The sequence below is a fragment of the Cupressus sempervirens genome, chromosome 10 (assembly GCF_028749045.1).
Source record: "Cupressus sempervirens isolate cs-2001-9-10 chromosome 10, ASM2874904v1, whole genome shotgun sequence".
Lineage (NCBI taxonomy): Eukaryota > Viridiplantae > Streptophyta > Pinopsida > Cupressales > Cupressaceae > Cupressus > Cupressus sempervirens.
In genome coordinates, this window is record NC_143127.1 from 192567496 (window position 1) to 192583271 (window position 15776).

The 15776-nt window shown below is 34.8% G+C and overlaps 1 pseudogene; it reads left to right on the plus strand.

Moving 5' to 3' along the window:
- Positions 1–2218: 2218 nt before the first annotated feature.
- LOC149533294 (beta-glucosidase 12-like) lies at positions 2219–15135 on the plus strand (annotated as a pseudogene).
- The last annotated feature ends 641 nt before the right edge of the window (positions 15136–15776 follow it).

The following is a 15776-nucleotide window of genomic DNA, read 5'->3' on the forward strand; positions in this document are numbered from 1 at the left end:
AATTTGTGTGTTATCTCAAGTAGATTTTTGCATCATTAGTTTTAGGATTTGGATGAAATTCATTTGATTATTAATGTATTTTAAAATGTTAATATTTTTAACTTTTATTTTACAGAATAGGTTTCAAGTGCTTCTACATGTGATAGAAATTGGAGTGAGTATGCCTTCATACATTCTATGAAGTGTAATAGGCTTGGCAACAAGAAAGCAGAAGACCTTATGTATGTTGATCACAATCTTCGAATTGTTTCTCAAGCTTCTACTGATTACAAATCAAGGCCCCATAGGATGTGGGATTATGGTGGCCAAATGGAAGATGGAAATGATGAATTGCCAATAGAAGTACTTGAGGATCATGTAGAAGAAAATTTACTTGATGTTGGAATGGAGAGAGGGAGACAAGGAAAAAATATTGCTTGAATTTTAGGGGAAGACTGGAGGTTTTCTCCACCTAGCTCTTTCCTACCAATGCCCTTAGTGAGCTAGGTTCTAAATAGGATTTTTAAATTTTAATTATTTCTTAATGTATTATTTTATGTAATCACAAAAACTTGTGATAATTGAATTTTCTCTTTTGAACTGAGAATATTTTTGAATTCTTTTTAAAAAGGAGCCTTTGTTTGATTATATTTTTATATTTTACAAACATTAATTTCATGCATGTTTACTTACATAAATAAAATTAATAATTTTTTTTTATTTTACAAACATTAAAATCATGCATGTTTACTTACACACACATATATATTAAAGAAGTTATATAAAATATTTAAAAGTGACCTATATATTATTTAATTTCATGCATATCTACTTAGATGAAATAAAATATTTTATATTAAATTAAAATCATGTGTGTGTGAGAAAGAGACATGTAAGTTATATATTAAGTGAAATTATATATTAAATGTTCATAGGCGTATACTAATACACACACACACACACACACACACACACACACACACACACACACACACACACGTTTCTTTTGTGCAACCTTTAGAAAACATTGTTTCTCATCATGTTTCCATTGCTATCACATTTCTCGTTTGCCGTTGCCATCACATTTCTCATTTCTGATTCTTGGTAACTGATTATTAGTATTTCTTTCATTATTCAGAGCTTTAGTAATGTTGCTTTTCTAGTTGTAGCAAGAGGTGCATTATAGGTTGTACTTGACACCTCAAAAGTTTTACATGTTGATGAAGCATGTATTTGAAAAATGTTCCTAGAGAACTAGCGAGTAGGGTACCCATGTGACTCGGTAGATGGATTATTTTTCATATGGACTCAAAATTAATGTGCATGAGAAAAGATAGAGCCAGTTTCCCCATTATTGAAACAATATTTTGCAAAGTTTGAAGGTTTTGTGGTAATCTCAAACCACTTGTCTAAGTCTTAAAGGGTTTATGGTAAATCAAAACCACTAATTTAAGTGAAAAACCTTTTTTTTTATATAAATTGAAGGGTTTGTAGTAATCCAAAACCACTTGTTTAGGTTAAAAACCCTAAAAGTTTGTTGAAGGTTTTGTGGTGAGCCAAAACCACTAGTTTAGGTGAAAAACCTAAAAAATTTATTGAAGGGTTTGTGGTAAGGCAAAACCACTTTGTTGGGTGAAAAATCCTGAAGAAGGAGAAACAAAATTTTATGTTGTAAATGGGTACCTAACAAGGCTTAATGCCAAGACTCGTCTTATTTGAATTTCTTCTCTAATTTCTCGAACATAGAGACTTTAGTGGTAGAAATTAAGGGAGGGTGTTGGAATAGATGGATGTAACACTCCACATTTGCAATCAGTTGCAACTAAACTGCAGTACTAGTTGTATACTCCTAGAAATCTGCAAATTAGAAATCCACATCTCCCTATGGACTAAGTCCTACACCTCATGCAACCATCCACTTGTCAAAAGCTTAGTACCTTCCTCTACTAGTTTGGTAGCTGGAAATCCTCTATTTATAGAAGCTATGTAATTGAATTTTATATGTGCAGCCAGATCAATATGAATATTGAAAGTTATATTTTTTGTGATCTACTGCCACCATTTTTAGGATCTCTCTTGTATCTACTCATGGAGGGAAAAAAGCACTGAACAGGAGTATGTTTCCTCCTCGGTTTATATTATAAACGTTTATTTATATGTATTTTACATTTTTGTCCTCCAATCTATGTATGAAATCTTATCCTAAATGAAATTATGTGTAGGCAATATCACAAATGATAGCAATGGGGATGTTGACCATCGCTATAAGGTGTGCTTTTTTCAAATGTTTGATTCAAATCAAATTAATTTTCAGAATCATGAAAAATCATAAATGTATTTTTTTTCTATCTTAATGGATTTAAGTTTAGATTAATTATTATTATTTTTTGTATTTAATTAGTATTATGCATTAAGTTTTAATATATTTGAACTCAAGACCTCCCTATATAAAAGGCTCACAAATCACCATTGTATTTCTGACTCTTGCCTTCATGAATGTACCTTCTCAAATTATTTAGCATTTCCATATTAGAATGTATTGACATGAATTTAATTTACAGGAGGATGTGAAGCTGATGAAGGAGATGGGCGTGGATGCATATAGGTTCTCTATTTCTTGGTCAAGGATATTACCATGTGAGCTCCCTTAGTTTTTCCTTTTCACAAGCAGAATTAGCATGGATGCACATAGTTTTCTTTTTGCGGCCCTCTTAAATCGATTATTTTTGTTGGGTCAAAGATGGCTCGGTCAAAGGCGGAAAAAATAAAGTTGGAGTGGCGTACTACAATAACCTAATTAACGAACTCTTAAAACATGGTAAAACGTTTATCGTTTGCTAGTGTCCATGTGGAAATTACTCTAATACAATTAAGAGGCAATAAAAAACTTTTTTACTGTAGATATCAAGCCTTTTGTGACACTCTTTCATTGGGACACTCCGCAAGCTCTTGAAGATAAATATGGAGGCTTTCTCAGTAAATAAATTATGTATCTAACACTTCATATGTTTATATCGTATGCCGAAAAGGGGATATACATTTTCTAATCCATTTTCTAATATTTGCAGGAATGATTTTAAAGCTTACAGTTAATTGTGCTTTCAAGAGTTTGGCGATCGAGTAAAGCACTGGATTACATTAAACGAACCATATGCTTACGCTAGCCTTGGATATGATATTGGCACATTTGCACCTGGCCGCCATTCCTCTTACAATGGAAATTCAAGGATAGGAAATTCGGCAACAGAACCATATATTGTAGCCCATAATCTTATCCTTTCCCATGCAGCTGCTGTGCATGTATATAAGAGGAAATATCAGGTGACAATTTTATTTTCCTCAAAATTTCCTTGCTCGGAATATCAATGTTATAATGTCAATCTACAATATGTTTTGCACAGGCAGTGCAGAAGGGATTGATCGGAATGACAATAGTGAGCCACTGGTTTGTTCCCTATTCAAAATCACATGCTGACTGGGAAGCCACCCAAAGGGCCTTAGATTTCATGTTTGGTTGGTAGGCAAAGCATCTTATCCCAATAAACATAAGAAAATAAATAAAGTTTTATTTGCACGTTCATATTGGTGCAGAGGCACCCAATGGACACAGGAAACTACAGGGTACACCAGGAGTTATGAAGGAGACTATGAAGGTACCAAGGGAAATCAATGTCTAATGAAGACATATCAAGTCAATTGATGAGGAATCATGGCTATTGAAGTCATTAAATGTAAGAAATATCATAAAGTTGTAAAAATGTAATGCCTTGCCAAGAATGGGCAAATTAGCATAAATAAGGAGTCAAGAGTCATAAAGGGTCATTTAGGTGTTATAAAGTCATTTAGGTACAATAATAAATGTTCCCAAGAGCTTAAGTCAAGAAAGTGGCAAAGGGAAACCAAATAAGTAATGACTGTCAATTAAAAGTTATCAGAAATGCTTGTTTATTGTCATGTGACAGTTATATGGGAGTTTGGTCGATAGGAGTCAGTTTGAGGGTAGTTAGAGGGCAAGAGGTCTTTAAAAAGAATGCATTTTGAATATAAGAGACAGTGGTGGTTGAGGAGGAAGCAATTTGAAAGAAAGAATAAATAAAAATCTCTATCATTTCAGTATTTTTTCTGACTGTCATAACAGTGCTGTCCATTATTGTTTGATGTCAAAGTATTTACAAGTTTCTTGGCATGTCAAGTTGGTGTTTTGTAAGATTTAAGGTTGATTGAAGAATATCAATAATTTGATAAAAGTCTCTTTAACATTGTAGTCAAATATATTGTAAAAGTTTATTGGAACAGTGCTGAATAAATTACTGTCTGTCATAAGCACGTGACAGTCACCTTGCTATTTTGTAAACCAATGGAATAAAGCCTCTTCCACTATCTGTCTATAATTGTAACTTGTGGGAGAGGAGTCCAATGTATTTGGTATGTATTTTTAATGTGGAATGAGTGTAGGTTTATAAAAAGACAGAGAATAAACTGAAAGGAGCAGTGTGACTGGTGGACAGTACAGTGAGGGTACATTTGAAAGGCAGCATATGGTGGATAGAAGAATCTGACGGTTAGAGTGGACATGTAAGTGTTGGAAATGATTCAAGATGTGTATCTTGAAGTGTTTAAACCAGAAAAATGGTTTTGAATGTCTGTTAAGGGACTCTTCTAGGAAGCCCTAGGTTAGAAACCCTTAAAGGGAGGGTTTGATGAAAAGTATCTAGAAATGCTTGGAGGTGCAAACAAATTGAGGAATCCTACTATTGTTAGATGCCTTAAGACTGTGTAAAGGTTTGGAGTGTTGAATATGAATGCAAATAGTAGTTGCTTTGGAAGTGGAGGGCTAATTAGGCCTAATTGCTTGAAGAGATAGTCATGGAAGTGTTCATCAATCACAAGTTGGGGAATTGACATTTTCAGAGTTTGAAGAACTCCATAAAGGGTACTTGAAAAGGTGACTAAGTCATTAGGTTGTTTGGGGAGTTTTAGAGAAAAGTGCAATTTACTGTCTGGACAGGGCTAATTGGACAGTCCTAGAAAAGGTAGTTTTGAAGATTGAGATAGAGTTGATGCCTGGTAGGGGTTGGAACTCCTTTGTTATGATATTTGAATATTGTGGAAGCCTTAGAAGGATCAAAGGAATCCTTGAAGATAGAAATCAAGAGTTGTTTGCATGAAGGGTGAATTAGGAGTGTTCCCAAAGAGAAGGAAGTTGAAACATGGACAAGGTGAATTGATAAGTGGTTTAAAATGAATCAAGGCAGTGAAGTGAACTTGTTACAGAGGAGTGTTTTATTGATTTCTTAAAAGTCAAGGACTTCCTATTGATCCTTGAGTTGAACTCTAGTTCCTTGAGTGGATTCCAAGACATTGTTGAATCCTCAACTTGAACAGGGTTCCTTAAGGGGATATTGGAAGGCTCTGCATCAAGTGGTATCAGAACTCAATAGAATCATTTGGGGAGAGCTTGGAGATCTAGTTGCTAATGGTTTGGGATGAAGATCTGAAGTTTTGAAGACAAGGAATCCTTTGTTGAGGCCTTGGAGTTGAATTATCCTCCTTGAGTGTTCCAAAGTGGTGATTCCAAGTCGGATAGATCTTGGATTGAAGGTGGTTTCTGAGGTTGTTGTATGAAGAAGAATTGATAGCAGGTATGGTGGTCATCATGGCTAAGGATACAAAGCACAATCAGGAGTACCAAATTTTCAAGACACAATGCAGATGTAAAGGTAAAATTTGTAAGGTTGTTGTTTCAAGTGGTTCATTTACAAATCTTGTTTCATTTGAGATGGTTAACAAATTGAATCTACCAAGAATAGCACATGTGAGGCCTTACAAAGCACAGGGATTGGATGTTGGATGTTGTGTAGATGTGAAGGAGCAAGCTTATGTTCCCTTCACCATTGGATCATATAATGATGTTGTACTGTGTGACATTGTACCTTTGAGTGGTTGTGATATAATTTTATGAAGGGTTTGGCAAGTTGAGAAGAGATCCCTACATGATGGTAGAAAGAACACCTACACTTTTACAAATAATGGAGAGAAGATGGTATTAACACCATTGGAGGAGCACAAGACAACTTGGAAGGTGTCAACGAGGATTGGCATCTTTGAGAGGGAAAGGTTCCTAAGAAAAGAGGAACCTGGTGAAGCAATGGAAGATGTTTTGATCAAGAAGGATGATGCTTTGAAGCAAATAGCTAATGAGAATGAGGAAAAAAACCTAGAAAAGGATGATATGAAGACAAGTTGTCAATTTGGAGGACAAATAACAAATGAGCAGCAGTCAAGTGTTGAAGAGCAAGGAGAACCTAACACCAAAAAGGTTCAAAAAGTTGTACCAGAGGTAAAGAGAAGGGATGCTGATGAAGTCAGAAAAAGATCAAGTCTTGAAGGGCTTGACGAAAAGGATATGATTGGAACAAAGATGAAAAGTACAAATGTTGATATAAATAGCAAAGAAACAAGGCTTGGAGAAGCAAATATGCTATTGATTGGTTCTATATGGTGTACATTGAAAGTTGGACAAAGAAAATTCACAAAGACAATGATGACTGAATCTGATAGAACAGCCACCAACAAGGAGTCGGTATACCAAGGCAAATGGCAAGGGTGTGAAGACATGTTGCAGACAATAGTAGACGTCTCAAGGTGCAAAGAGACTAAGGATAAGAATACAATGGAGATTAGGAGCCAAGGGAAGGCTAAACAAGGTGATTATATTCCAAGCATGGACAAGTATGAAAATATGAGTTATTTTTGGTTTTTTATTCTAATTTTTTTGTAGGCATTTGAGAATATGATGGAGATTCCTCGTGTGGGTAAGATAGAAATAACTAGTAAGAGTTATGTTCTAGAAGGAGCTTGTTATTGCTTCTTGTTTCTACTTATTGGGTTGATGACTACTAAGCCCAAAAAGAAGAAGAGAATGGGCAGGAAGAATGGACATGTTATAGCTCACAAAGGGATGTGGGAGCAGATGAATTATAGGTTTGACAAGGAGGATCCGCACATGGATCAGCATATTAAGAAGGAAAGGGCAGTCTTGAAGAGTTTTAGAACACAAGAGGACACATGCAAGTGCATGAAGAATAAGAACACATTGCAAAGACATTGAGATATGTTTTCTAATGTTTATTTTGCAGGTACACAATTTCCCAGGGATTGGGAAACATTTGAAGTCAGGGAGTATGGTGCAGGGGCACCCAATGGACACAGGAAACTACAGGGTACACCAGGAGCTATGAAGGAGACCATGAAGGTACCAAGGGAAATCAATGCCTAATGAAGACATATCAAGTCAATTGATGAGGAATCATGGCTATTGAAGCCATTAAATGTAAGAAATATCATAAAGTTGTCAAAATGTAATGCCTTGCCAAGAATGGGCAAATTAGCATAAATAAGGAGTCAAGAATCATAAAGGGTCATTTAGGTGTTATAAAATCATTTAGGTACAATAATAAATGTTCCCAAGATCTTAAGCCAAGAAAGCGGCAAAGGGAAACCAAATAAGTAATGAATATCATTTAAAAGTTATCAAAAATGCTTCTTTATTGTCATGTGATAGTTATATGGGAGTTTGGTCGATAGGAATCAGTTTGAGGGTAGTTAGAAGGCAAGAGGTCTTTAAAAAGAATGCATTTTGAATGTAAGAGACAATGGTGGTCAAGGAGGAAGCAGTTTGAAAGAAAGAATAAATAAAAATCTCTATCATTTCAATATTTTTTCTAACTGTCATAACAGTGTTGTCCATTATGGTTTGATTTCAAAGTATTTACAAGTTTCTTGGCATGTAAAGTTGGTGTTTTGTAAGATTTAAGATTGATTGAAGAATATCAATGATTTGATAAAAGTTTCTTTAACATTGGAGTCAAATATATTGTAAAATTTTATTGGAACAGTGCTAAATAAATTACTGTCTATCATAAGCATGTGACAGTCACCTTGCTATTTTGTAAACCAATGGAATAAAGCCTCTTCCACTGTCTGTCTATCACTGTAACTTGCAGGAGAGGAGTCCAATGTATTTGATATGTATTTTTAACGTGGAATGAGTGCGGGTTTATAAAAAGATAGAGAATAAACTGAAAGGAGCAGTGTGACTAGTGGACAGTACAGTGAGGGTACATTTGAAAGGCACCATATGGTGGATAGAAGAATCTGAGGGTTGGAGTGGATAGGTAAGTGTTGGAAACAATTGAAGATATGTATCTTGAAGTTTCTAAACCATCAAAATGGTTTTGAATGTCTGTTAAGGGACTTTTCTAGGAAGCCCTAGGTTAGAAACCCTTAAAGGGAGGGTTTGATGAAAAGTATCTAGAAATGCTTGGAGGTGCAAAAAAATTGAGGAATCCTACTATTGTTAGATGCCTTAAGACTATGTAAAGGATTGGAGTGTTGGATATGAATGAAAATAGTAGTTGCTTTGGAAGTGGAGGGCTAATTAGACCTAATTGCTTGAAGAGACAGTCATTGAAGTGTTCATCAGTCACAGGTTGGGGAATTGACATTTGCAGAGTTTGAAGAACTCCATAAAGTGTACTTGAAAAGGTGACTAAGTCATTAGGTTGTTTCGGGAGTTTTAGAGAAAAGTGTAATTTACTGTCTGGACAGGGCTAATTGGACAGTCCTAGAAAAGGCAGTTTTGAAGATTGAGATAGAGTTGATGCCTGGTAGGGGTTGGAACTACTTTGTTATGATATTTGAAGATTGTTGAAGCCTTAGAAGGATCAAAGGAATCCTTGAAGACAAAAATCAAGAGTTGTTTGCATGAAGGGTGAATTAGGAGTGTTCCCAAAGAGAGGGAAGTTGAAACATGGACAAGGTGAATTTATGAAGATTGATGCTGAGATCTTCACTTCAAACTACAGCTCCACTGCTCCATTTCCACCATTCTATAAATAATTTTTAGAATACTTCAGTTTAGGAGTAGTTTAAACAAGAAGCATGCTGTACATATGGCATGCATTAGATGATATTTTTGGATGCATTTTTGTCTAGTCTTAGTTACTTCTTCTCCCATCCTTAATCATAGGCATGGAATAATGCTAAAACTACTGTCAGAACTCCTGATCTATATTTTGATCTATGTGTTAGGGATTAGTTTTAACAATTTTTATTTGAATAAATGTATTGGCTCAATAGCAATTTGTAGGTGGAATAATATATCAGTTTTTTTTTTCTCTGCAGTAAAACACAGCCTTCCTTGTTTTGAATATTATCATTTTTTTTTCTTTTGTGTTGCTGCTGTTGTTTGAATCCTACATTTGGTATCAGAGCTGAAGGTGTTTGGAAGACAGCAGCATGGCAAACAATTTGCAAATCCCAGAGTTTGATGGAGTTGATTACCAATATTGGTCAATCAAGATGAAAACTTTTTTGATTGGGAAAGATTTTTGGGAGATCGTTGAATCTGTATATGAAGAGCCTGCAGATTGGAATACTCTCCAACCTAATGAAAGGACATTGAAGAAAGAAGCTGAGACGAAGAATGCAATGGCATTGTTTCACATTCAAATGCCTCTTGATAAGAGCTTGTTTCCTCGAATTGCTGATGCACAGACAGCAAAAGAGGCCTGGAAGACTCTAAAAGATGCTTACCATGGCAATGATCAGATCAAGGTTGTGAAGCTACAAACTTTGAAAAGAGAATATGAGAACTTGAAGATGAAGGAGACAGAGAGTGTGGGAGATTTTTGTGTGAGAGTGAAAGATGTGACTCATAAAATGGCCACTTTGGGTGAATCTATTGCTCAAGAGCAAATAATACAAAAGGTATTGAGATCTCTAACCCCAAGATGGAATATTGTAGTAATTGCCATAGAAGAAAGCAAAAATTTAGCTACCATGGAGTATGATGAATTGGTTGGATCTCTTATATCACATGAGGATAGAATAAGGGACACATCTATCAGTGTTAATGAGAAGGCTTTTGCTTCCCAATTGCAAATTTCAAAGAACGATGGTGCTAGCAGCAATAGTAACAACAACAAAGGCTCGGGAAGGGGCCAAAATCAGAATTTTTCAAGAGGATCTAGAGGAAGAGGAGGTGCCCAAGGAGGCAAAGGTAGAGGCAGATTTGATAAAAGGAACATCCAATGCTATCATTGCAATAAGTATGGACATTTTGAGAGAGAGTGTAGACTGAAATCAGGTAACAATAGTGCAAATTATGCCCAACAAGATGAGGATCCTTCCTCGGGTAATTTATTTTTGTGTTATCGGAAAGGTGAAAGTACTATGAATGATGTTTGGTATTTGGATTCTTGATGCTTTAACCATATGTCTGGCAACAGAGAAATATTTTCAAAGCTTGATGATAGTTACAGATCCAATATTACCCTTGGTAATAACAATATTGTGGATGTTGTGGCCAAAGGAGCCATAGATGTTCAGACAAAGGAAGGTATGAAAAGTGTTCAAGATATTTATTATACTCCCAAGTTCAAGCATAATTTATTGAGTGTTGGGCAGCTATGTGAGAAGAATTATAGAGTGGTATTTGAGAACATGCACTGTACTATCTATGATAAGAATAAAAAAAAAAAAGTGATTACAGTTGTTCCTATGACAAAGAATAGGATGTTTCCTTTGAAGTTTGGTCAAAATGATAATCAGCTTGTCACTATGGCTTATGAGGATAAAAGTTGGTTGTGGCATCTCAGGTATGGCCATTTAAATTTCAATAGTTTGAAGAATCTAACATCAAATGCATTAGTTCTTGGATTGCCTAAGGTTGAAGAGCATAAATAGATTTGTGAAGGGTGTGCAAAAGGGAAACATTCAAGGGAATCATTTCCAAAAGGCAATGCATGGCGGGCCCAATACCCACTTCAACTTATTCATTCAGATATTTGTGGTCCAATGCAAACACAAAGTTTGGGTAATTCGTCATATTTCATTACTTTTATTGATGATTACTCACGCATGTGTTGGGTATATTTTTTGAAGACTAAAGATGAAGCCTTTGATACATTCAAGAAGTTTAAAGCTCGTGTAGAGAATGAGAAAGGGAACACAATAAGATGTTTGAGAACAGATCGAGGAGGAGAATTTTGCTCAAACAATTTTCAAAATTTTTGTGAGATGAATGACATCAAAAGACAACTCACAACTGCATACACACCCCAACAGAATGGAGTAGCTGAAAGGAAGAATCGTACAGTGGTAGAAATGGCAAGGAGCATGTTACAAACCAAGGGTTTGAACAATTCTTATTGGGCTAATTCAGTTGCTACAGCCATATATATTCTCAACAGGAGTCCTACAAGTGCCCTCCACAAGATGACTCCATATGAAGCATGGTATGAGAAAAAGCCTAATGTAAATCATTTTAAAGTTTTTGGTTGTTTGGCTTATGTTCACATCCCTTATCAGAATAGGCAAAAGCTAGATGCTAAAAGTGAGTCATGTATTTTTGTGGGCTATAGTGAATAAAGAAAAGCTTATAGATTATTCAATCCTATTACTAATAAGATTGTTGTTTCAAGAGATGTGATTTTTGATGAAGGGGGAGTTTATGGTCATCAAAAACAACATGTTGGAAAACCAAAATCAGTTTTGGATGATTATGATATTGCTGATAATGATAATGAGCAGCCAACTAATGGTTCTATTTCAAGATCACCAAGCCCACCAAAAAATCCCTCACCAATACCAAGAGAAAGTCCATCCTCTAGTCCTCCAAGGAAGGTACGAAGATTGAGTGATATTTATGTGAGGTGTCAAAATCAAGCACATGAAGAAGATCGAATAGGTGAAACAGTAAATTTTGCATTACTTGCTAAAGCTGATTTTGAGCCATCATGTTTTGAAGATGCATGTGCTAATGAGGTTTGGATGCAAACAATGAATGAAGAGATGGATTCCATTGATAGGAATGAAACATGAGAGCTTGTAGATCTTCCACATAAGAAGAAGAAGATTGGCACAAAATGGGTCTATAAGACCAAGTATAATAGTGATGGGAGTGTTGAAAGACACAAGGCAAGATTGGTTGCTAAAGGTTTCACTCAAAGGTATGGCATTGATTATGAAGAAACTTTTGCACCAGTAGCAAGACAAGTAACTATTAGGATGCTAATCTCTCTTGAAGCTCAAAAGGAATGGAGTATTCATCACATGGATGTGAAAAGTGCTTTCTTGAATGGGTACTTAGAAGAAGAGGTATATGTGGGACAGCCACAAGGTTTTTAAATTCAAGGCAAAGAAGATTATGTCTACAAGTTGAAGAAGGCTTTGTATGGCCTCAAGCAAGCACCACGTGCATGGTATGCAAGAATTGATGGATATTTTCAGCATAATGGCTTTCAAAGAAGTAAGAGTGAACCTACCCTTTACTACAAACAAGAAGGTAATGATATTCTCATTGTGAGTTTGTATGTTGATGATTTGTTATATATGGGTAGTAGTTCAAAGATGAAAGATTAATTTAAAGTTGCTATGATGAATGAGTTTGAGATGAAAGATTTAGGTCTCATGAAGTACTTTCTTGGCATGGAGGTTTATCAAGGTAAAGATGAAATTTTTATTTGTCAAGAAAAGTATGCAAAAGATATGTTGAAAAAATTTGATATGGCTGATTGTAAACCTCTTTCCACTCCAATTGCTCATGGAGTTACATTATGTAGAGATGATGGTGCTAAAATTTTTGATGAGACATTATATAGGAGCATTGTGGGGAGTTTGATGTTTTTAACTCACACAAGGCCTGATATTGCTTATTCAGTTTCATTGGTTTCAAGGCATATGGAAAATCCATCAGAGGAACATATGAAGGCAGGAAAGAGAATTTTGAGGTATGTGAAAAGCACGGTAGATTTTGGCATTCACTATTCTTCTAATAAGTTTGAGATTGTTGGCTTTAGTGATTCAGATTGGGGAGGTTGTTTGGATGACCGAAAATCTACATCTAGTAATTTTTTTTCTTTGGGTTCCGGTTTAATTACATGGAGTTCAAAGAAGCAAAGTATGGTTGCTCTCTCTTCTACAGAAGCGGAATATGTTGCGGTCACTTCAGCTGGCACACAAGCTTTATGGCTTAGAAAGCTTCTTGAAGAAATTGGAGAGATACAAGTTCAGCCTACTGTGATTTTTTGTAACAACATAAGTGCCATTAAATTGGCCAAGAATCCAGTTCATCACAGCAGCACCAAACACTTTGATCTTAAACAACATTTTATTAGAGATTTGGTACAAAATAAAGCGGTTGAGTTGAAGTACATCAGCACAAAGGAGCAAATTGCAGACATCTTCACAAAGGCAGTTACAAAAGATCAGTTTTTGGTACTCAGAGATCAGATTGTGAGTTCTCTCAGCATCAAGGGGGAGTATGAAGATTGATGCTGAGATCTTCACTTCAAATTACAGCTCCACTGCTCCATTTCCACCATTCTATAAATAATTTTTAGAATACTTCAGTTTAGGAGTAGTTTAAACAAGAAGCATGCTGTACATATGGCATGCATTAGATGATATTTTTGGATGCATTTTTGTCTAGTCTTATTTACTTCTTCTCTCATCCTTAATCATAGGCATGGAATAATGCTTAAACTACTGTCAGAACTCCTGATCTATATTTTGATCTATGTGTTAGGGATTAGTTTTAACAATTTTTATTTGAATAAATGTATTGGCTGAATAGCAATTTGTAGGTGGAATAATATATCAGTTTTTTTTTCTCTGCAGTAAAACAGAGCCTTCCTTGTTTTGAATATTATCATTTTTTTTTTCTTGTGTTGCTGCTGTTGTTTGAATCCTACAGAATTGATAAGTGGTTTAAAATGAATCAAGGCGGTGAACCTGTTACAGAGGAGTGTTTTGTTGATTTCCTAAAAATTAGGGACTTCCTATTGATCTTTGAGTTGAACTCTAGTTCCTTGAGTGGATTCCAAGACGTTGTTGAATCCTCAAGTTGAACAGGGTTCCTTAAGGGGATATTGGAAGGCTCTGCATCACATATGAATTTGATCGGCCTTGCGAAATGTCAGGTATATGGATCCGATTACAAAAGGGAAATACCCCTTGTCGATGAGCTAGAAAGCTTGTTGGCAATCGTCTACCGAAGTTTAGTGGCCGTAAATATGCAGTGGTGAAAGGCTCGTTTGATTTTCTGGGTTTAAATTATTGTACGGCTCTTTACGCTACTGATGTTTCTACGCCACCCAATCCCCTTAACACAAGCTATACATTGGACTCTCAAACAAATCTAACAGGTACACTTCTTTCCTGACTTAATTTTCGAAAGGGCGTTATTGAGCTGTTCTGGCAATGCTTTATGAAAAATGAAGTTGATCTCTGACATGGATTGCTATATAAATGTCATCAACTGAGAGGAATGGAATGCTCATCGGCCCAGGGGTAAGTCTGATTAAAAACCATTAAAGACAACTTGTAAAGCAATTTTATGTAGTGCTACGTGGCCAGCTTCTAATATTTAAACGGGGACAAACAGGCAGGATCGAGTTGGCTTCACGTCTATCCACGAGGAATAGGAGAGCTGTTGAAGTATATAAAACATAAATACGACAATTCACTCATTTTCATCACAAAGAATGGCAAGTCATTTTGTAAGTGATTTTGTAGTGAATTTGATGGAAGGCTTAAATATCACATATGAAGAATTGATTCATATGTTTTAAGTGTTATATAGTTAAAGTTGACTTTTTTAAATTTAATTTTGTCATTAGTATAAGATGTTTAAAGGCGGTTATGAATTGAACTCATAAAAAGTACCTTTAATGATGTATATTTCAATTAGAAAGCTTTCTTAATATTTTGGATATCTCTAATAAATTTATATTTTATATAGGTGTTGATGAAAAAAATGATGATACATTATCATTGGCACAATCTCTTAATGATACTTGGAGAATTGATTATCAGTCAAAGCATTTATCATTTGTTCAGAAAGCAATAAGGTACATTTTTTCAAGTTTATAATTTATTTGTATTTTTTATTCTTATATACTAAAAGGTTCAAGGTTGAATAACAGGGCTGGGTCCAAGATACATGGTTATTACGCATGGTCTTTGTTAGACAATTTTGAGTGGACAAATGGCTGTATGGTTAGATTTGGTCTTTATTACATTGACTATAAGAATAAATTAACTCGATATACAAAAGCATCAATTAATTGGTTCAAAAAACTCATGAAATAAATAGATTACAAAGTTCTTTGTGTGTCAACAATAAGAGGTATGTCACCGCTACAATCTTTACCAAGCATTGGAAGGATAGTGCATAAAGTCTAAATGCATGTGATATTCTATGGAGTATTATCTTTCAATAAGTTGTTCAATCAATGCTTCTGATTTAAAAAACATATGAAAATAAAAATAAATTTATAAACATATGAAAATAAGAATAAATTTATTATATATTTCAAAATGATTTCTATTCAACTATAAGTTATTTGTAGTTTCAAGATTGGTTGACTCTCAACTTCATTATGCTCTAGTAAATAACTATATCATAATCTAGTCATCTATCCTTTATTCAATTCTAGAAATCAGAATGTAGTAGAAAGTTTTAAATAAAATTTTATTAAAGATTAAAATTAATATTTGTCTGTCGACAAAAAAAGGTGAATTCAGAATCTTATTTGAAGAAAATAATAATGCCCACATGGACGTTGAACTTTAGCTTACACACAATTGGATTACAAAATTTAAGCCATTTTAATATTTGTCAATTCTCACTTTAAAGTGTTTAAATTTCATCATTTATTTGAGCATGTATAATGCCTACAAGCTATTTGGTTATATTAACATCTAATTTTATTTTTTACTATACAAATGTA